Genomic DNA, 15,962 nt, shown 5'->3' with positions numbered 1-15,962 from the left:
AGCATCTTTTATGGACTTGTGCTTTTGCTAAAGAGTTCTGGAGAAGATTAATCCCCCTGCTGGAGAAAATGGTGGACCTCAAGGACTTTAATTTTGCATCAGTGTTATATGGTCTTCTGGAATGCCCAACAATGGACCAAAAAATAATGGCGTGGAAGACAGTGAATTGTGCCAAGATAGCGCTCTGGAATGCTAGAAATATTGCTGTTTTTAAACATGAAATGTTACCAGTAGATGATGTTTTAGCCTTTTGTAAAAGTGAAATGTACATATACTATTTATTGGACAGGAAAAAGAATGTAACATTGGCAGGCAAATGGCTTTTTAACCTATGGAATATTTGAAGTCTTGTAAATTTTGCTGTGATGGAATTTTTATTTTTCTTTGAAGTCCCGAAAGTGTAATGTGGATGTAATGGTTTTATTTCTGTAATTTGTTAAATTTTAAATAAACGGTTTTTATCCCCATGTGGGGGATAGCCAAATTAAAAAAAAAATCTGTTCTTATCAGTTTAATATCTGATACGTCCCCTATCTGGGGACCATATATTAAATGGATTTTTAGAACAGGGAGATGGAAAAAGAGCTTGCTCTGTCCACTCCACGCATTGACCTGGTATTGCAGTATCTCCAGGACCGGTGCACCCCTTCTTTAATGCAGTTTCTAAAATCAGAAAGAATTGAATTCAATGTTTTTTGTTCATTTTGCTTGTTTGTCGGATTTTGGGATGGACTCTTTGGCTTTGCTTTTCTTCTCCTCATTGGATTTTTCATGTTCAAAGTTGCAGAAGCCAGATTACAAGCTCATTTTGGTTCAACTTCAGCAACTGTGCATTGCATTGCCATGTAATGTGATGCAATGCTATCTTTCTAGCTCTCCCTTTTTACTTCCTTTTGGATAAACAGACATATTAGGCAAGCATTTTGGAGCTTTCACCTAAATAACTACAGGTGGTGAGATAAGCTGCACAATATAATTGACCTTTCAGTATATTGTTGCACACACACCATCTATTTAGCAAATGCCCTTGTTATCAACAGCAGCCTTTTAAACTCACCTGAGCTAACAGGTATGTGCGCTGGTTACTCTGCTGCGCTTAAAATTTCTTTTTTGGTTTGCTACAATGCCTTTTCTGAAACGTTGTCTCCTTCTGCTGGAACACTGACTTCTTTCATTTAATGCCTGCAGACTATAAAAGAGAACCCAACCCAAAAAGTTTGGTTGATTAGTCTGTGGCATTCTGTTAAACTGTTGCTTATGGCGGTCTCTGTGAGCTTCTCAGCGACATTCAGCCAGCCAGGTATCCTGCCTGCAGTAGATGGAATGTGGCAATGGAACGCTGGCTGCGCGTGTCATAATAGGCTCTGAGCCTTTATATACCTGTGCACAGCAGCAGCCACCTTCAGTCTGCTGCTGGACAGCCAGCAGCAGCAGCAGCAGGAGAGGTATGTAATCAGGAGCCCTCCTGCTAAGGGTAGACAGCTGCTCGTTCCACCCCACCCCCCGCCTTTATTGGTTCTCCTCCCTTCCAACGGTGTTGAGGCGGGTGGGAACAGCAGGGGGTGAAGGTGCTGTGTTTAAAGAGGTGGAGTTATGCAGATCTAAAACGCGTGGATTGCAGCAGTAGCAAGCCGAAAAGTGCAGGCATGTAAGGGATCTAGAGGTTGACAACATGTCTTCTTAACGGGAGTCCAGGAGCTCATCTCCACAAATGGACTTTTCAGGATCCTTGGGTGGCTCCGTAGTTTGAAACCAATTCTGGTTATCGCTTCTCGGCCTTTTGGCTAAGATCAAGTGTAGTATCTGTTCTTATCAGTTTAATATCTGATACGTCCCCTATCTGGGGACCATATATTAAATGGATTTTTAGAACAGGGAGATGGAAAAAGAGCTTGCTCTGTCCACTCCACGCATTGACCTGGTATTGCAGTATCTCCAGGACCGGTGCACCCCTTCTTTAATGCAGTTTCTAAAATCAGAAAGAATTGAATTCAATGTTTTTTGTTCATTTTGCTTGTTTGTCGGATTTTGGGATGGACTCTTTGGCTTTGCTTTTCTTCTCCTCATTGGATTTTTCATGTTCAAAGTTGCAGAAGCCAGATTACAAGCTCATTTTGGTTCAACTTCAGCAACTGTGCATTGCATTGCCATGTAATGTGATGCAATGCTATCTTTCTAGCTCTCCCTTTTTACTTCCTTTTGGATAAACAGACATATTAGGCAAGCATTTTGGAGCTTTCACCTAAATAACTACAGGTGGTGAGATAAGCTGCACAATATAATTGACCTTTCAGTATATTGTTGCACACACACCATCTATTTAGCAAATGCCCTTGTTATCAACAGCAGCCTTTTAAACTCACCTGAGCTAACAGGTATGTGCGCTGGTTACTCTGCTGCGCTTAAAATTTCTTTTTTGGTTTGCTACAATGCCTTTTCTGAAACGTTGTCTCCTTCTGCTGGAACATTGACTTCTTTCATTTAATGCCTGCAGACTATAAAAGAGAACCCAACCCAAAAAGTTTGGTTGATTAGTCTGTGGCATTCTGTTAAACTGTTGCTTATGGCGGTCTCTGTGAGCTTCTCAGCGACATTCAGCCAGCCAGGTATCCTGCCTGCAGTAGATGGAATGTGGCAATGGAACGCTGGCTGCGCGTGTCATAATAGGCTCTGAGCCTTTATATACCTGTGCACAGCAGCAGCCACCTTCAGTCTGCTGCTGGACAGCCAGCAGCAGCAGCAGCAGGAGAGGTATGTAATCAGGAGCCCTCCTGCTAAGGGTAGACAGCTGCTCGTTCCACCCCACCCCCCGCCTTAATTGGTTCTCCTCCCTTCCAACGGTGTTGAGGCGGGTGGGAACAGCAGGGGGTGAAGGTGCTGTGTTTAAAGAGGTGGAGTTATGCAGATCTAAAACGCGTGGATTGCAGCAGCAGCAAGCCGAAAAGTGCAGGCATGTAAGGGATCTAGAGGTTGACAACATGTCTTCTTAACGGGAGTCCAGGAGCTCATCTCCACAAATGGACTTTTCAGGATCCTTGGGTGGCTCCGTAGTTTGAAACCAATTCTGGTTATCGTTCTCGGCCTTTTGGCTAAGATCAAGTGTAGTATCTGTTCTTATCAGTTTAATATCTGATACGTCCCCTATCTGGGGACCATATATTAAATGGATTTTTAGAACAGGGAGATGGAAAAAGAGCTTGCTCTGTCCACTCCACGCATTGACCTGGTATTGCAGTATCTCCAGGACCGGTGCACCCCTTCTTTAATGCAGTTTCTAAAATCAGAAAGAATTGAATTCAATGTTTTTTGTTCATTTTGCTTGTTTGTCGGATTTTGGGATGGACTCTTTGGCTTTGCTTTTCTTCTCCTCATTGGATTTTTCATGTTCAAAGTTGCAGAAGCCAGATTACAAGCTCATTTTGGTTCAACTTCAGCAACTGTGCATTGCATTGCCATGTAATGTGATGCAATGCTATCTTTCTAGCTCTCCCTTTTTACTTCCTTTTGGATAAACAGACATATTAGGCAAGCATTTTGGAGCTTTCACCTAAATAACTACAGGTGGTGAGATAAGCTGCACAATATAATTGACCTTTCAGTATATTGTTGCACACACACCATCTATTTAGCAAATGCCCTTGTTATCAACAGCAGCCTTTTAAACTCACCTGAGCTAACAGGTATGTGCGCTGGTTACTCTGCTGCGCTTAAAATTTCTTTTTTGGTTTGCTACAATGCCTTTTCTGAAACGTTGTCTCCTTCTGCTGGAACACTGACTTCTTTCATTTAATGCCTGCAGACTATAAAAGAGAACCCAACCCAAAAAGTTTGGTTGATTAGTCTGTGGCATTCTGTTAAACTGTTGCTTATGGCGGTCTCTGTGAGCTTCTCAGCGACATTCAGCCAGCCAGGTATCCTGCCTGCAGTAGATGGAATGTGGCAATGGAACGCTGGCTGCGCGTGTCATAATAGGCTCTGAGCCTTTATATACCTGTGCACAGCAGCAGCCACCTTCAGTCTGCTGCTGGACAGCCAGCAGCAGCAGCAGCAGGAGAGGTATGTAATCAGGAGCCCTCCTGCTAAGGGTAGACAGCTGCTCGTTCCACCCCACCCCCCGCCTTAATTGGTTCTCCTCCCTTCCAACGGTGTTGAGGCGGGTGGAAACAGCAGGGGGTGAAGGTGCTGTGTTTAAAGAGGTCGAGTTATGCAGATCTAAAATGCGTGGATTGCAGCAGCAGCAAGCCGAAAAGTGCAGGCATGTAAGGGATCTAGAGGTTGACAACATGTCTTCTTAACGGGAGTCCAGGAGCTCATCTCCACAAATGGACTTTTCAGGATCCTTGGGTGGCTCCGTAGTTTGAAACCAATTCTGGTTATCGCTCCTCGGCCTTTTGGCTAAGATCAAGTGTAGTATCTGTTCTTATCAGTTTAATATCTGATACGTCCCCTATCTGGGGACCATATATTAAATGGATTTTTAGAACAGGGAGATGGAAAAAGAGCTTGCTCTGTCCACTCCACGCATTGACCTGGTATTGCAGTATCTCCAGGACCGGTGCACCCCTTCTTTAATGCAGTTTCTAAAATCAGAAAGAATTGAATTCAATGTTTTTTGTTCATTTTGCTTGTTTGTCGGATTTTGGGATGGACTCTTTGGCTTTGCTTTTCTTCTCCTCATTGGATTTTTCATGTTCAAAGTTGCAGAAGCCAGATTACAAGCTCATTTTGGTTCAACTTCAGCAACTGTGCATTGCATTGCCATGTAATGTGATGCAATGCTATCTTTCTAGCTCTCCCTTTTTACTTCCTTTTGGATAAACAGACATATTAGGCAAGCATTTTGGAGCTTTCACCTAAATAACTACAGGTGGTGAGATAAGCTGCACAATATAATTGACCTTTCAGTATATTGTTGCACACACACCATCTATTTAGCAAATGCCCTTGTTATCAACAGCAGCCTTTTAAACTCACCTGAGCTAACAGGTATGTGCGCTGGTTACTCTGCTGCGCTTAAAATTTCTTTTTTGGTTTGCTACAATGCCTTTTCTGAAACGTTGTCTCCTTCTGCTGGAACACTGACTTCTTTCATTTAATGCCTGCAGACTATAAAAGAGAACCCAACCCAAAAAGTTTGGTTGATTAGTCTGTGGCATTCTGTTAAACTGTTGCTTATGGCGGTCTCTGTGAGCTTCTCAGCGACATTCAGCCAGCCAGGTATCCTGCCTGCAGTAGATGGAATGTGGCAATGGAACGCTGGCTGCGCGTGTCATAATAGGCTCTGAGCCTTTATATACCTGTGCACAGCAGCAGCCACCTTCAGTCTGCTGCTGGACAGCCAGCAGCAGCAGCAGCAGGAGAGGTATGTAATCAGGAGCCCTCCTGCTAAGGGTAGACAGCTGCTCGTTCCACCCCACCCCCCGCCTTTATTGGTTCTCCTCCCTTCCAACGGTGTTGAGGCGGGTGGGAACAGCAGGGGGTGAAGGTGCTGTGTTTAAAGAGGTGGAGTTATGCAGATCTAAAACGCGTGGATTGCAGCAGTAGCAAGCCGAAAAGTGCAGGCATGTAAGGGATCTAGAGGTTGACAACATGTCTTCTTAACGGGAGTCCAGGAGCTCATCTCCACAAATGGACTTTTCAGGATCCTTGGGTGGCTCCGTAGTTTGAAACCAATTCTGGTTATCGCTTCTCGGCCTTTTGGCTAAGATCAAGTGTAGTATCTGTTCTTATCAGTTTAATATCTGATACGTCCCCTATCTGGGGACCATATATTAAATGGATTTTTAGAACAGGGAGATGGAAAAAGAGCTTGCTCTGTCCACTCCACGCATTGACCTGGTATTGCAGTATCTCCAGGACCGGTGCACCCCTTCTTTAATGCAGTTTCTAAAATCAGAAAGAATTGAATTCAATGTTTTTTGTTCATTTTGCTTGTTTGTCGGATTTTGGGATGGACTCTTTGGCTTTGCTTTTCTTCTCCTCATTGGATTTTTCATGTTCAAAGTTGCAGAAGCCAGATTACAAGCTCATTTTGGTTCAACTTCAGCAACTGTGCATTGCATTGCCATGTAATGTGATGCAATGCTATCTTTCTAGCTCTCCCTTTTTACTTCCTTTTGGATAAACAGACATATTAGGCAAGCATTTTGGAGCTTTCACCTAAATAACTACAGGTGGTGAGATAAGCTGCACAATATAATTGACCTTTCAGTATATTGTTGCACACACACCATCTATTTAGCAAATGCCCTTGTTATCAACAGCAGCCTTTTAAACTCACCTGAGCTAACAGGTATGTGCGCTGGTTACTCTGCTGCGCTTAAAATTTCTTTTTTGGTTTGCTACAATGCCTTTTCTGAAACGTTGTCTCCTTCTGCTGGAACATTGACTTCTTTCATTTAATGCCTGCAGACTATAAAAGAGAACCCAACCCAAAAAGTTTGGTTGATTAGTCTGTGGCATTCTGTTAAACTGTTGCTTATGGCGGTCTCTGTGAGCTTCTCAGCGACATTCAGCCAGCCAGGTATCCTGCCTGCAGTAGATGGAATGTGGCAATGGAACGCTGGCTGCGCGTGTCATAATAGGCTCTGAGCCTTTATATACCTGTGCACAGCAGCAGCCACCTTCAGTCTGCTGCTGGACAGCCAGCAGCAGCAGCAGCAGGAGAGGTATGTAATCAGGAGCCCTCCTGCTAAGGGTAGACAGCTGCTCGTTCCACCCCACCCCCCGCCTTAATTGGTTCTCCTCCCTTCCAACGGTGTTGAGGCGGGTGGGAACAGCAGGGGGTGAAGGTGCTGTGTTTAAAGAGGTGGAGTTATGCAGATCTAAAACGCGTGGATTGCAGCAGCAGCAAGCCGAAAAGTGCAGGCATGTAAGGGATCTAGAGGTTGACAACATGTCTTCTTAACGGGAGTCCAGGAGCTCATCTCCACAAATGGACTTTTCAGGATCCTTGGGTGGCTCCGTAGTTTGAAACCAATTCTGGTTATCGTTCTCGGCCTTTTGGCTAAGATCAAGTGTAGTATCTGTTCTTATCAGTTTAATATCTGATACGTCCCCTATCTGGGGACCATATATTAAATGGATTTTTAGAACAGGGAGATGGAAAAAGAGCTTGCTCTGTCCACTCCACGCATTGACCTGGTATTGCAGTATCTCCAGGACCGGTGCACCCCTTCTTTAATGCAGTTTCTAAAATCAGAAAGAATTGAATTCAATGTTTTTTGTTCATTTTGCTTGTTTGTCGGATTTTGGGATGGACTCTTTGGCTTTGCTTTTCTTCTCCTCATTGGATTTTTCATGTTCAAAGTTGCAGAAGCCAGATTACAAGCTCATTTTGGTTCAACTTCAGCAACTGTGCATTGCATTGCCATGTAATGTGATGCAATGCTATCTTTCTAGCTCTCCCTTTTTACTTCCTTTTGGATAAACAGACATATTAGGCAAGCATTTTGGAGCTTTCACCTAAATAACTACAGGTGGTGAGATAAGCTGCACAATATAATTGACCTTTCAGTATATTGTTGCACACACACCATCTATTTAGCAAATGCCCTTGTTATCAACAGCAGCCTTTTAAACTCACCTGAGCTAACAGGTATGTGCGCTGGTTACTCTGCTGCGCTTAAAATTTCTTTTTTGGTTTGCTACAATGCCTTTTCTGAAACGTTGTCTCCTTCTGCTGGAACACTGACTTCTTTCATTTAATGCCTGCAGACTATAAAAGAGAACCCAACCCAAAAAGTTTGGTTGATTAGTCTGTGGCATTCTGTTAAACTGTTGCTTATGGCGGTCTCTGTGAGCTTCTCAGCGACATTCAGCCAGCCAGGTATCCTGCCTGCAGTAGATGGAATGTGGCAATGGAACGCTGGCTGCGCGTGTCATAATAGGCTCTGAGCCTTTATATACCTGTGCACAGCAGCAGCCACCTTCAGTCTGCTGCTGGACAGCCAGCAGCAGCAGCAGCAGGAGAGGTATGTAATCAGGAGCCCTCCTGCTAAGGGTAGACAGCTGCTCGTTCCACCCCACCCCCCGCCTTAATTGGTTCTCCTCCCTTCCAACGGTGTTGAGGCGGGTGGAAACAGCAGGGGGTGAAGGTGCTGTGTTTAAAGAGGTCGAGTTATGCAGATCTAAAATGCGTGGATTGCAGCAGCAGCAAGCCGAAAAGTGCAGGCATGTAAGGGATCTAGAGGTTGACAACATGTCTTCTTAACGGGAGTCCAGGAGCTCATCTCCACAAATGGACTTTTCAGGATCCTTGGGTGGCTCCGTAGTTTGAAACCAATTCTGGTTATCGCTCCTCGGCCTTTTGGCTAAGATCAAGTGTAGTATCTGTTCTTATCAGTTTAATATCTGATACGTCCCCTATCTGGGGACCATATATTAAATGGATTTTTAGAACAGGGAGATGGAAAAAGAGCTTGCTCTGTCCACTCCACGCATTGACCTGGTATTGCAGTATCTCCAGGACCGGTGCACCCCTTCTTTAATGCAGTTTCTAAAATCAGAAAGAATTGAATTCAATGTTTTTTGTTCATTTTGCTTGTTTGTCGGATTTTGGGATGGACTCTTTGGCTTTGCTTTTCTTCTCCTCATTGGATTTTTCATGTTCAAAGTTGCAGAAGCCAGATTACAAGCTCATTTTGGTTCAACTTCAGCAACTGTGCATTGCATTGCCATGTAATGTGATGCAATGCTATCTTTCTAGCTCTCCCTTTTTACTTCCTTTTGGATAAACAGACATATTAGGCAAGCATTTTGGAGCTTTCACCTAAATAACTACAGGTGGTGAGATAAGCTGCACAATATAATTGACCTTTCAGTATATTGTTGCACACACACCATCTATTTAGCAAATGCCCTTGTTATCAACAGCAGCCTTTTAAACTCACCTGAGCTAACAGGTATGTGCGCTGGTTACTCTGCTGCGCTTAAAATTTCTTTTTTGGTTTGCTACAATGCCTTTTCTGAAACGTTGTCTCCTTCTGCTGGAACACTGACTTCTTTCATTTAATGCCTGCAGACTATAAAAGAGAACCCAACCCAAAAAGTTTGGTTGATTAGTCTGTGGCATTCTGTTAAACTGTTGCTTATGGCGGTCTCTGTGAGCTTCTCAGCGACATTCAGCCAGCCAGGTATCCTGCCTGCAGTAGATGGAATGTGGCAATGGAACGCTGGCTGCGCGTGTCATAATAGGCTCTGAGCCTTTATATACCTGTGCACAGCAGCAGCCACCTTCAGTCTGCTGCTGGACAGCCAGCAGCAGCAGCAGGAGAGGTATGTAATCAGGAGCCCTCCTGCTAAGGGTAGACAGCTGCTCGTTCCACCCCACCCCCCGCCTTAATTGGTTCTCCTCCCTTCCAACGGTGTTGAGGCGGGTGGGAACAGCAGGGGGTGAAGGTGCTGTGTTTAAAGAGGTGGAGTTATGCAGATCTAAAACGCGTGGATTGCAGCAGCAGCAAGCCGAAAAGTGCAGGCATGTAAGGGATCTAGAGGTTGACAACATGTCTTCTTAACGGGAGTCCAGGAGCTCATCTCCACAAATGGACTTTTCAGGATCCTTGGGTGGCTCCGTAGTTTGAAACCAATTCTGGTTATCGCTTCTCGGCCTTTTGGCTAAGATCAAGTGTAGTATCTGTTCTTATCAGTTTAATATCTGATACGTCCCCTATCTGGGGACCATATATTAAATGGATTTTTAGAACAGGGAGATGGAAAAAGAGCTTGCTCTGTCCACTCCACGCATTGACCTGGTATTGCAGTATCTCCAGGACCGGTGCACCCCTTCTTTAATGCAGTTTCTAAAATCAGAAAGAATTGAATTCAATGTTTTTTGTTCATTTTGCTTGTTTGTCGGATTTTGGGATGGACTCTTTGGCTTTGCTTTTCTTCTCCTCATTGGATTTTTCATGTTCAAAGTTGCAGAAGCCAGATTACAAGCTCATTTTGGTTCAACTTCAGCAACTGTGCATTGCATTGCCATGTAATGTGATGCAATGCTATCTTTCTAGCTCTCCCTTTTTACTTCCTTTTGGATAAACAGACATATTAGGCAAGCATTTTGGAGCTTTCACCTAAATAACTACAGGTGGTGAGATAAGCTGCACAATATAATTGACCTTTCAGTATATTGTTGCACACACACCATCTATTTAGCAAATGCCCTTGTTATCAACAGCAGCCTTTTAAACTCACCTGAGCTAACAGGTATGTGCGCTGGTTACTCTGCTGCGCTTAAAATTTCTTTTTTGGTTTGCTACAATGCCTTTTCTGAAACGTTGTCTCCTTCTGCTGGAACACTGACTTCTTTCATTTAATGCCTGCAGACTATAAAAGAGAACCCAACCCAAAAAGTTTGGTTGATTAGTCTGTGGCATTCTGTTAAACTGTTGCTTATGGCGGTCTCTGTGAGCTTCTCAGCGACATTCAGCCAGCCAGGTATCCTGCCTGCAGTAGATGGAATGTGGCAATGGAACGCTGGCTGCGCGTGTCATAATAGGCTCTGAGCCTTTATATACCTGTGCACAGCAGCAGCCACCTTCAGTCTGCTGCTGGACAGCCAGCAGCAGCAGCAGCAGGAGAGGTATGTAATCAGGAGCCCTCCTGCTAAGGGTAGACAGCTGCTCGTTCCACCCCACCCCCCGCCTTAATTGGTTCTCCTCCCTTCCAACGGTGTTGAGGCGGGTGGGAACAGCAGGGGGTGAAGGTGCTGTGTTTAAAGAGGTGGAGTTATGCAGATCTAAAACGCGTGGATTGCAGCAGCAGCAAGCCGAAAAGTGCAGGCATGTAAGGGATCTAGAGGTTGACAACATGTCTTCTTAACGGGAGTCCAGGAGCTCATCTCCACAAATGGACTTTTCAGGATCCTTGGGTGGCTCCGTAGTTTGAAACCAATTCTGGTTATCGCTTCTCGGCCTTTTGGCTAAGATCAAGTGTAGTATCTGTTCTTATCAGTTTAATATCTGATACGTCCCCTATCTGGGGACCATATATTAAATGGATTTTTAGAACAGGGAGATGGAAAAAGAGCTTGCTCTGTCCACTCCACGCATTGACCTGGTATTGCAGTATCTCCAGGACCGGTGCACCCCTTCTTTAATGCAGTTTCTAAAATCAGAAAGAATTGAATTCAATGTTTTTTGTTCATTTTGCTTGTTTGTCGGATTTTGGGATGGACTCTTTGGCTTTGCTTTTCTTCTCCTCATTGGATTTTTCATGTTCAAAGTTGCAGAAGCCAGATTACAAGCTCATTTTGGTTCAACTTCAGCAACTGTGCATTGCATTGCCATGTAATGTGATGCAATGCTATCTTTCTAGCTCTCCCTTTTTACTTCCTTTTGGATAAACAGACATATTAGGCAAGCATTTTGGAGCTTTCACCTAAATAACTACAGGTGGTGAGATAAGCTGCACAATATAATTGACCTTTCAGTATATTGTTGCACACACACCATCTATTTAGCAAATGCCCTTGTTATCAACAGCAGCCTTTTAAACTCACCTGAGCTAACAGGTATGTGCGCTGGTTACTCTGCTGCGCTTAAAATTTCTTTTTTGGTTTGCTACAATGCCTTTTCTGAAACGTTGTCTCCTTCTGCTGGAACACTGACTTCTTTCATTTAATGCCTGCAGACTATAAAAGAGAACCCAACCCAAAAAGTTTGGTTGATTAGTCTGTGGCATTCTGTTAAACTGTTGCTTATGGCGGTCTCTGTGAGCTTCTCAGCGACATTCAGCCAGCCAGGTATCCTGCCTGCAGTAGATGGAATGTGGCAATGGAACGCTGGCTGCGCGTGTCATAATAGGCTCTGAGCCTTTATATACCTGTGCACAGCAGCAGCCACCTTCAGTCTGCTGCTGGACAGCCAGCAGCAGCAGCAGCAGGAGAGGTATGTAATCAGGAGCCCTCCTGCTAAGGGTAGACAGCTGCTCGTTCCACCCCACCCCCCGCCTTAATTGGTTCTCCTCCCTTCCAACGGTGTTGAGGCGGGTGGGAACAGCAGGGGGTGAAGGTGCTGTGTTTAAAGAGGTGGAGTTATGCAGATCTAAAACGCGTGGATTGCAGCAGCAGCAAGCCGAAAAGTGCAGGCATGTAAGGGATCTAGAGGTTGACAACATGTCTTCTTAACGGGAGTCCAGGAGCTCATCTCCACAAATGGACTTTTCAGGATCCTTGGGTGGCTCCGTAGTTTGAAACCAATTCTGGTTATCGCTTCTCGGCCTTTTGGCTAAGATCAAGTGTAGTATCTGTTCTTATCAGTTTAATATCTGATACGTCCCCTATCTGGGGACCATATATTAAATGGATTTTTAGAACAGGGAGATGGAAAAAGAGCTTGCTCTGTCCACTCCACGCATTGACCTGGTATTGCAGTATCTCCAGGACCGGTGCACCCCTTCTTTAATGCAGTTTCTAAAATCAGAAAGAATTGAATTCAATGTTTTTTGTTCATTTTGCTTGTTTGTCGGATTTTGGGATGGACTCTTTGGCTTTGCTTTTCTTCTCCTCATTGGATTTTTCATGTTCAAAGTTGCAGAAGCCAGATTACAAGCTCATTTTGGTTCAACTTCAGCAACTGTGCATTGCATTGCCATGTAATGTGATGCAATGCTATCTTTCTAGCTCTCCCTTTTTACTTCCTTTTGGATAAACAGACATATTAGGCAAGCATTTTGGAGCTTTCACCTAAATAACTACAGGTGGTGAGATAAGCTGCACAATATAATTGACCTTTCAGTATATTGTTGCACACACACCATCTATTTAGCAAATGCCCTTGTTATCAACAGCAGCCTTTTAAACTCACCTGAGCTAACAGGTATGTGCGCTGGTTACTCTGCTGCGCTTAAAATTTCTTTTTTGGTTTGCTACAATGCCTTTTCTGAAACGTTGTCTCCTTCTGCTGGAACACTGACTTCTTTCATTTAATGCCTGCAGACTATAAAAGAGAACCCAACCCAAAAAGTTTGGTTGATTAGTCTGTGGCATTCTGTTAAACTGTTGCTTATGGCGGTCTCTGTGAGCTTCTCAGCGACATTCAGCCAGCCAGGTATCCTGCCTGCAGTAGATGGAATGTGGCAATGGAACGCTGGCTGCGCGTGTCATAATAGGCTCTGAGCCTTTATATACCTGTGCACAGCAGCAGCCACCTTCAGTCTGCTGCTGGACAGCCAGCAGCAGCAGCAGCAGGAGAGGTATGTAATCAGGAGCCCTCCTGCTAAGGGTAGACAGCTGCTCGTTCCACCCCACCCCCCGCCTTAATTGGTTCTCCTCCCTTCCAACGGTGTTGAGGCGGGTGGGAACAGCAGGGGGTGAAGGTGCTGTGTTTAAAGAGGTGGAGTTATGCAGATCTAAAACGCGTGGATTGCAGCAGCAGCAAGCCGAAAAGTGCAGGCATGTAAGGGATCTAGAGGTTGACAACATGTCTTCTTAACGGGAGTCCAGGAGCTCATCTCCACAAATGGACTTTTCAGGATCCTTGGGTGGCTCCGTAGTTTGAAACCAATTCTGGTTATCGCTTCTCGGCCTTTTGGCTAAGATCAAGTGTAGTATCTGTTCTTATCAGTTTAATATCTGATACGTCCCCTATCTGGGGACCATATATTAAATGGATTTTTAGAACAGGGAGATGGAAAAAGAGCTTGCTCTGTCCACTCCACGCATTGACCTGGTATTGCAGTATCTCCAGGACCGGTGCACCCCTTCTTTAATGCAGTTTCTAAAATCAGAAAGAATTGAATTCAATGTTTTTTGTTCATTTTGCTTGTTTGTCGGATTTTGGGATGGACTCTTTGGCTTTGCTTTTCTTCTCCTCATTGGATTTTTCATGTTCAAAGTTGCAGAAGCCAGATTACAAGCTCATTTTGGTTCAACTTCAGCAACTGTGCATTGCATTGCCATGTAATGTGATGCAATGCTATCTTTCTAGCTCTCCCTTTTTACTTCCTTTTGGATAAACAGACATATTAGGCAAGCATTTTGGAGCTTTCACCTAAATAACTACAGGTGGTGAGATAAGCTGCACAATATAATTGACCTTTCAGTATATTGTTGCACACACACCATCTATTTAGCAAATGCCCTTGTTATCAACAGCAGCCTTTTAAACTCACCTGAGCTAACAGGTATGTGCGCTGGTTACTCTGCTGCGCTTAAAATTTCTTTTTTGGTTTGCTACAATGCCTTTTCTGAAACGTTGTCTCCTTCTGCTGGAACACTGACTTCTTTCATTTAATGCCTGCAGACTATAAAAGAGAACCCAACCCAAAAAGTTTGGTTGATTAGTCTGTGGCATTCTGTTAAACTGTTGCTTATGGCGGTCTCTGTGAGCTTCTCAGCGACATTCAGCCAGCCAGGTATCCTGCCTGCAGTAGATGGAATGTGGCAATGGAACGCTGGCTGCGCGTGTCATAATAGGCTCTGAGCCTTTATATACCTGTGCACAGCAGCAGCCACCTTCAGTCTGCTGCTGGACAGCCAGCAGCAGCAGCAGCAGGAGAGGTATGTAATCAGGAGCCCTCCTGCTAAGGGTAGACAGCTGCTCGTTCCACCCCACCCCCCGCCTTAATTGGTTCTCCTCCCTTCCAACGGTGTTGAGGCGGGTGGGAACAGCAGGGGGTGAAGGTGCTGTGTTTAAAGAGGTGGAGTTATGCAGATCTAAAACGCGTGGATTGCAGCAGCAGCAAGCCGAAAAGTGCAGGCATGTAAGGGATCTAGAGGTTGACAACATGTCTTCTTAACGGGAGTCCAGGAGCTCATCTCCACAAATGGACTTTTCAGGATCCTTGGGTGGCTCCGTAGTTTGAAACCAATTCTGGTTATCGCTTCTCGGCCTTTTGGCTAAGATCAAGTGTAGTATCTGTTCTTATCAGTTTAATATCTGATACGTCCCCTATCTGGGGACCATATATTAAATGGATTTTTAGAACAGGGAGATGGAAAAAGAGCTTGCTCTGTCCACTCCACGCATTGACCTGGTATTGCAGTATCTCCAGGACCCCGTGCACCCCTTCTTTAATGCAGTTTCTAAAATCAGAAAGAATTGAATTCAATGTTTTTTGTTCATTTTGCTTGTTTGTCGGATTTTGGGATGGACTCTTTGGCTTTGCTTTTCTTCTCCTCATTGGATTTTTCATGTTCAAAGTTGCAGAAGCCAGATTACAAGCTCATTTTGGTTCAACTTCAGCAACTGTGCATTGCATTGCCATGTAATGTGATGCAATGCTATCTTTCTAGCTCTCCCTTTTTACTTCCTTTTGGATAAACAGACATATTAGGCAAGCATTTTGGAGCTTTCACCTAAATAACTACAGGTGGTGAGATAAGCTGCACAATATAATTGACCTTTCAGTATATTGTTGCACACACACCATCTATTTAGCAAATGCCCTTGTTATCAACAGCAGCCTTTTAAACTCACCTGAGCTAACAGGTATGTGCGCTGGTTACTCTGCTGCGCTTAAAATTTCTTTTTTGGTTTGCTACAATGCCTTTTCTGAAACGTTGTCTCCTTCTGCTGGAACACTGACTTCTTTCATTTAATGCCTGCAGACTATAAAAGAGAACCCAACCCAAAAAGTTTGGTTGATTAGTCTGTGGCATTCTGTTAAACTGTTGCTTATGGCGGTCTCTGTGAGCTTCTCAGCGACATTCAGCCAGCCAGGTATCCTGCCTGCAGTAGATGGAATGTGGCAATGGAACGCTGGCTGCGCGTGTCATAATAGGCTCTGAGCCTTTATATACCTGTGCACAGCAGCAGCCACCTTCAGTCTGCTGCTGGACAGCCAGCAGCAGCAGCAGCAGGAGAGGTATGTAATCAGGAGCCCTCCTGCTAAGGGTAGACAGCTGCTCGTTCCACCCCACCCCCCGCCTTAATTGGTTCTCCTCCCTTCCAACGGTGTTGAGGCGGGTGGGAACAGCAGGGGGTGAAGGTGCTGTGTTTAAAGAGGTGGAGTTATGCAGA

General features: G+C 44.5%; 12 non-coding genes across 12 annotated transcripts; all 12 read left to right on the top strand.

Moving 5' to 3' along the window:
• Positions 1-451: 451 nt before the first annotated feature.
• LOC141150363 (U2 spliceosomal RNA) lies at positions 452-649 on the top strand. Its single transcript, XR_012246582.1, has one exon. It is a non-coding gene; the product is annotated as a U2 spliceosomal RNA (small nuclear RNA).
• Positions 650-1,764: 1,115 nt separating this feature from the next.
• On the top strand, positions 1,765-1,955 carry LOC141273850 (U2 spliceosomal RNA). The gene has a single exon (XR_012322154.1). It is a non-coding gene; the product is annotated as a U2 spliceosomal RNA (small nuclear RNA).
• Positions 1,956-3,068: 1,113 nt separating this feature from the next.
• Positions 3,069-3,260, top strand: LOC141150049 (U2 spliceosomal RNA). Its single transcript, XR_012246321.1, has one exon. It is a non-coding gene; the product is annotated as a U2 spliceosomal RNA (small nuclear RNA).
• A 1,115-nt stretch (positions 3,261-4,375) lies between these two features.
• LOC141150018 (U2 spliceosomal RNA) lies at positions 4,376-4,566 on the top strand. Its single transcript, XR_012246292.1, has one exon. It is a non-coding gene; the product is annotated as a U2 spliceosomal RNA (small nuclear RNA).
• Positions 4,567-5,681: 1,115 nt separating this feature from the next.
• LOC141273849 (U2 spliceosomal RNA) lies at positions 5,682-5,872 on the top strand. The gene has a single exon (XR_012322153.1). It is a non-coding gene; the product is annotated as a U2 spliceosomal RNA (small nuclear RNA).
• A 1,113-nt stretch (positions 5,873-6,985) lies between these two features.
• On the top strand, positions 6,986-7,177 carry LOC141150048 (U2 spliceosomal RNA). The gene has a single exon (XR_012246320.1). It is a non-coding gene; the product is annotated as a U2 spliceosomal RNA (small nuclear RNA).
• A 1,115-nt stretch (positions 7,178-8,292) lies between these two features.
• Positions 8,293-8,483, top strand: LOC141150016 (U2 spliceosomal RNA). The gene has a single exon (XR_012246290.1). It is a non-coding gene; the product is annotated as a U2 spliceosomal RNA (small nuclear RNA).
• A 1,112-nt stretch (positions 8,484-9,595) lies between these two features.
• LOC141273848 (U2 spliceosomal RNA) lies at positions 9,596-9,786 on the top strand. The gene has a single exon (XR_012322152.1). It is a non-coding gene; the product is annotated as a U2 spliceosomal RNA (small nuclear RNA).
• A 1,115-nt stretch (positions 9,787-10,901) lies between these two features.
• Positions 10,902-11,092, top strand: LOC141273847 (U2 spliceosomal RNA). Its single transcript, XR_012322151.1, has one exon. It is a non-coding gene; the product is annotated as a U2 spliceosomal RNA (small nuclear RNA).
• A 1,115-nt stretch (positions 11,093-12,207) lies between these two features.
• On the top strand, positions 12,208-12,398 carry LOC141273846 (U2 spliceosomal RNA). Its single transcript, XR_012322150.1, has one exon. It is a non-coding gene; the product is annotated as a U2 spliceosomal RNA (small nuclear RNA).
• A 1,115-nt stretch (positions 12,399-13,513) lies between these two features.
• Positions 13,514-13,704, top strand: LOC141273845 (U2 spliceosomal RNA). Its single transcript, XR_012322149.1, has one exon. It is a non-coding gene; the product is annotated as a U2 spliceosomal RNA (small nuclear RNA).
• A 1,115-nt stretch (positions 13,705-14,819) lies between these two features.
• Positions 14,820-15,011, top strand: LOC141150040 (U2 spliceosomal RNA). Its single transcript, XR_012246312.1, has one exon. It is a non-coding gene; the product is annotated as a U2 spliceosomal RNA (small nuclear RNA).
• The last annotated feature ends 951 nt before the right edge of the window (positions 15,012-15,962 follow it).

Source organism: Phyllobates terribilis, unplaced genomic scaffold (assembly GCF_046119375.1).
Source record: "Phyllobates terribilis strain yellow unplaced genomic scaffold, ASM4611937v1 Scaffold_5__5_contigs__length_657084704, whole genome shotgun sequence".
Classification (NCBI taxonomy): domain Eukaryota; kingdom Metazoa; phylum Chordata; class Amphibia; order Anura; family Dendrobatidae; genus Phyllobates; species Phyllobates terribilis.
This window is presented reverse-complemented; position numbering and strand designations above follow the sequence as displayed.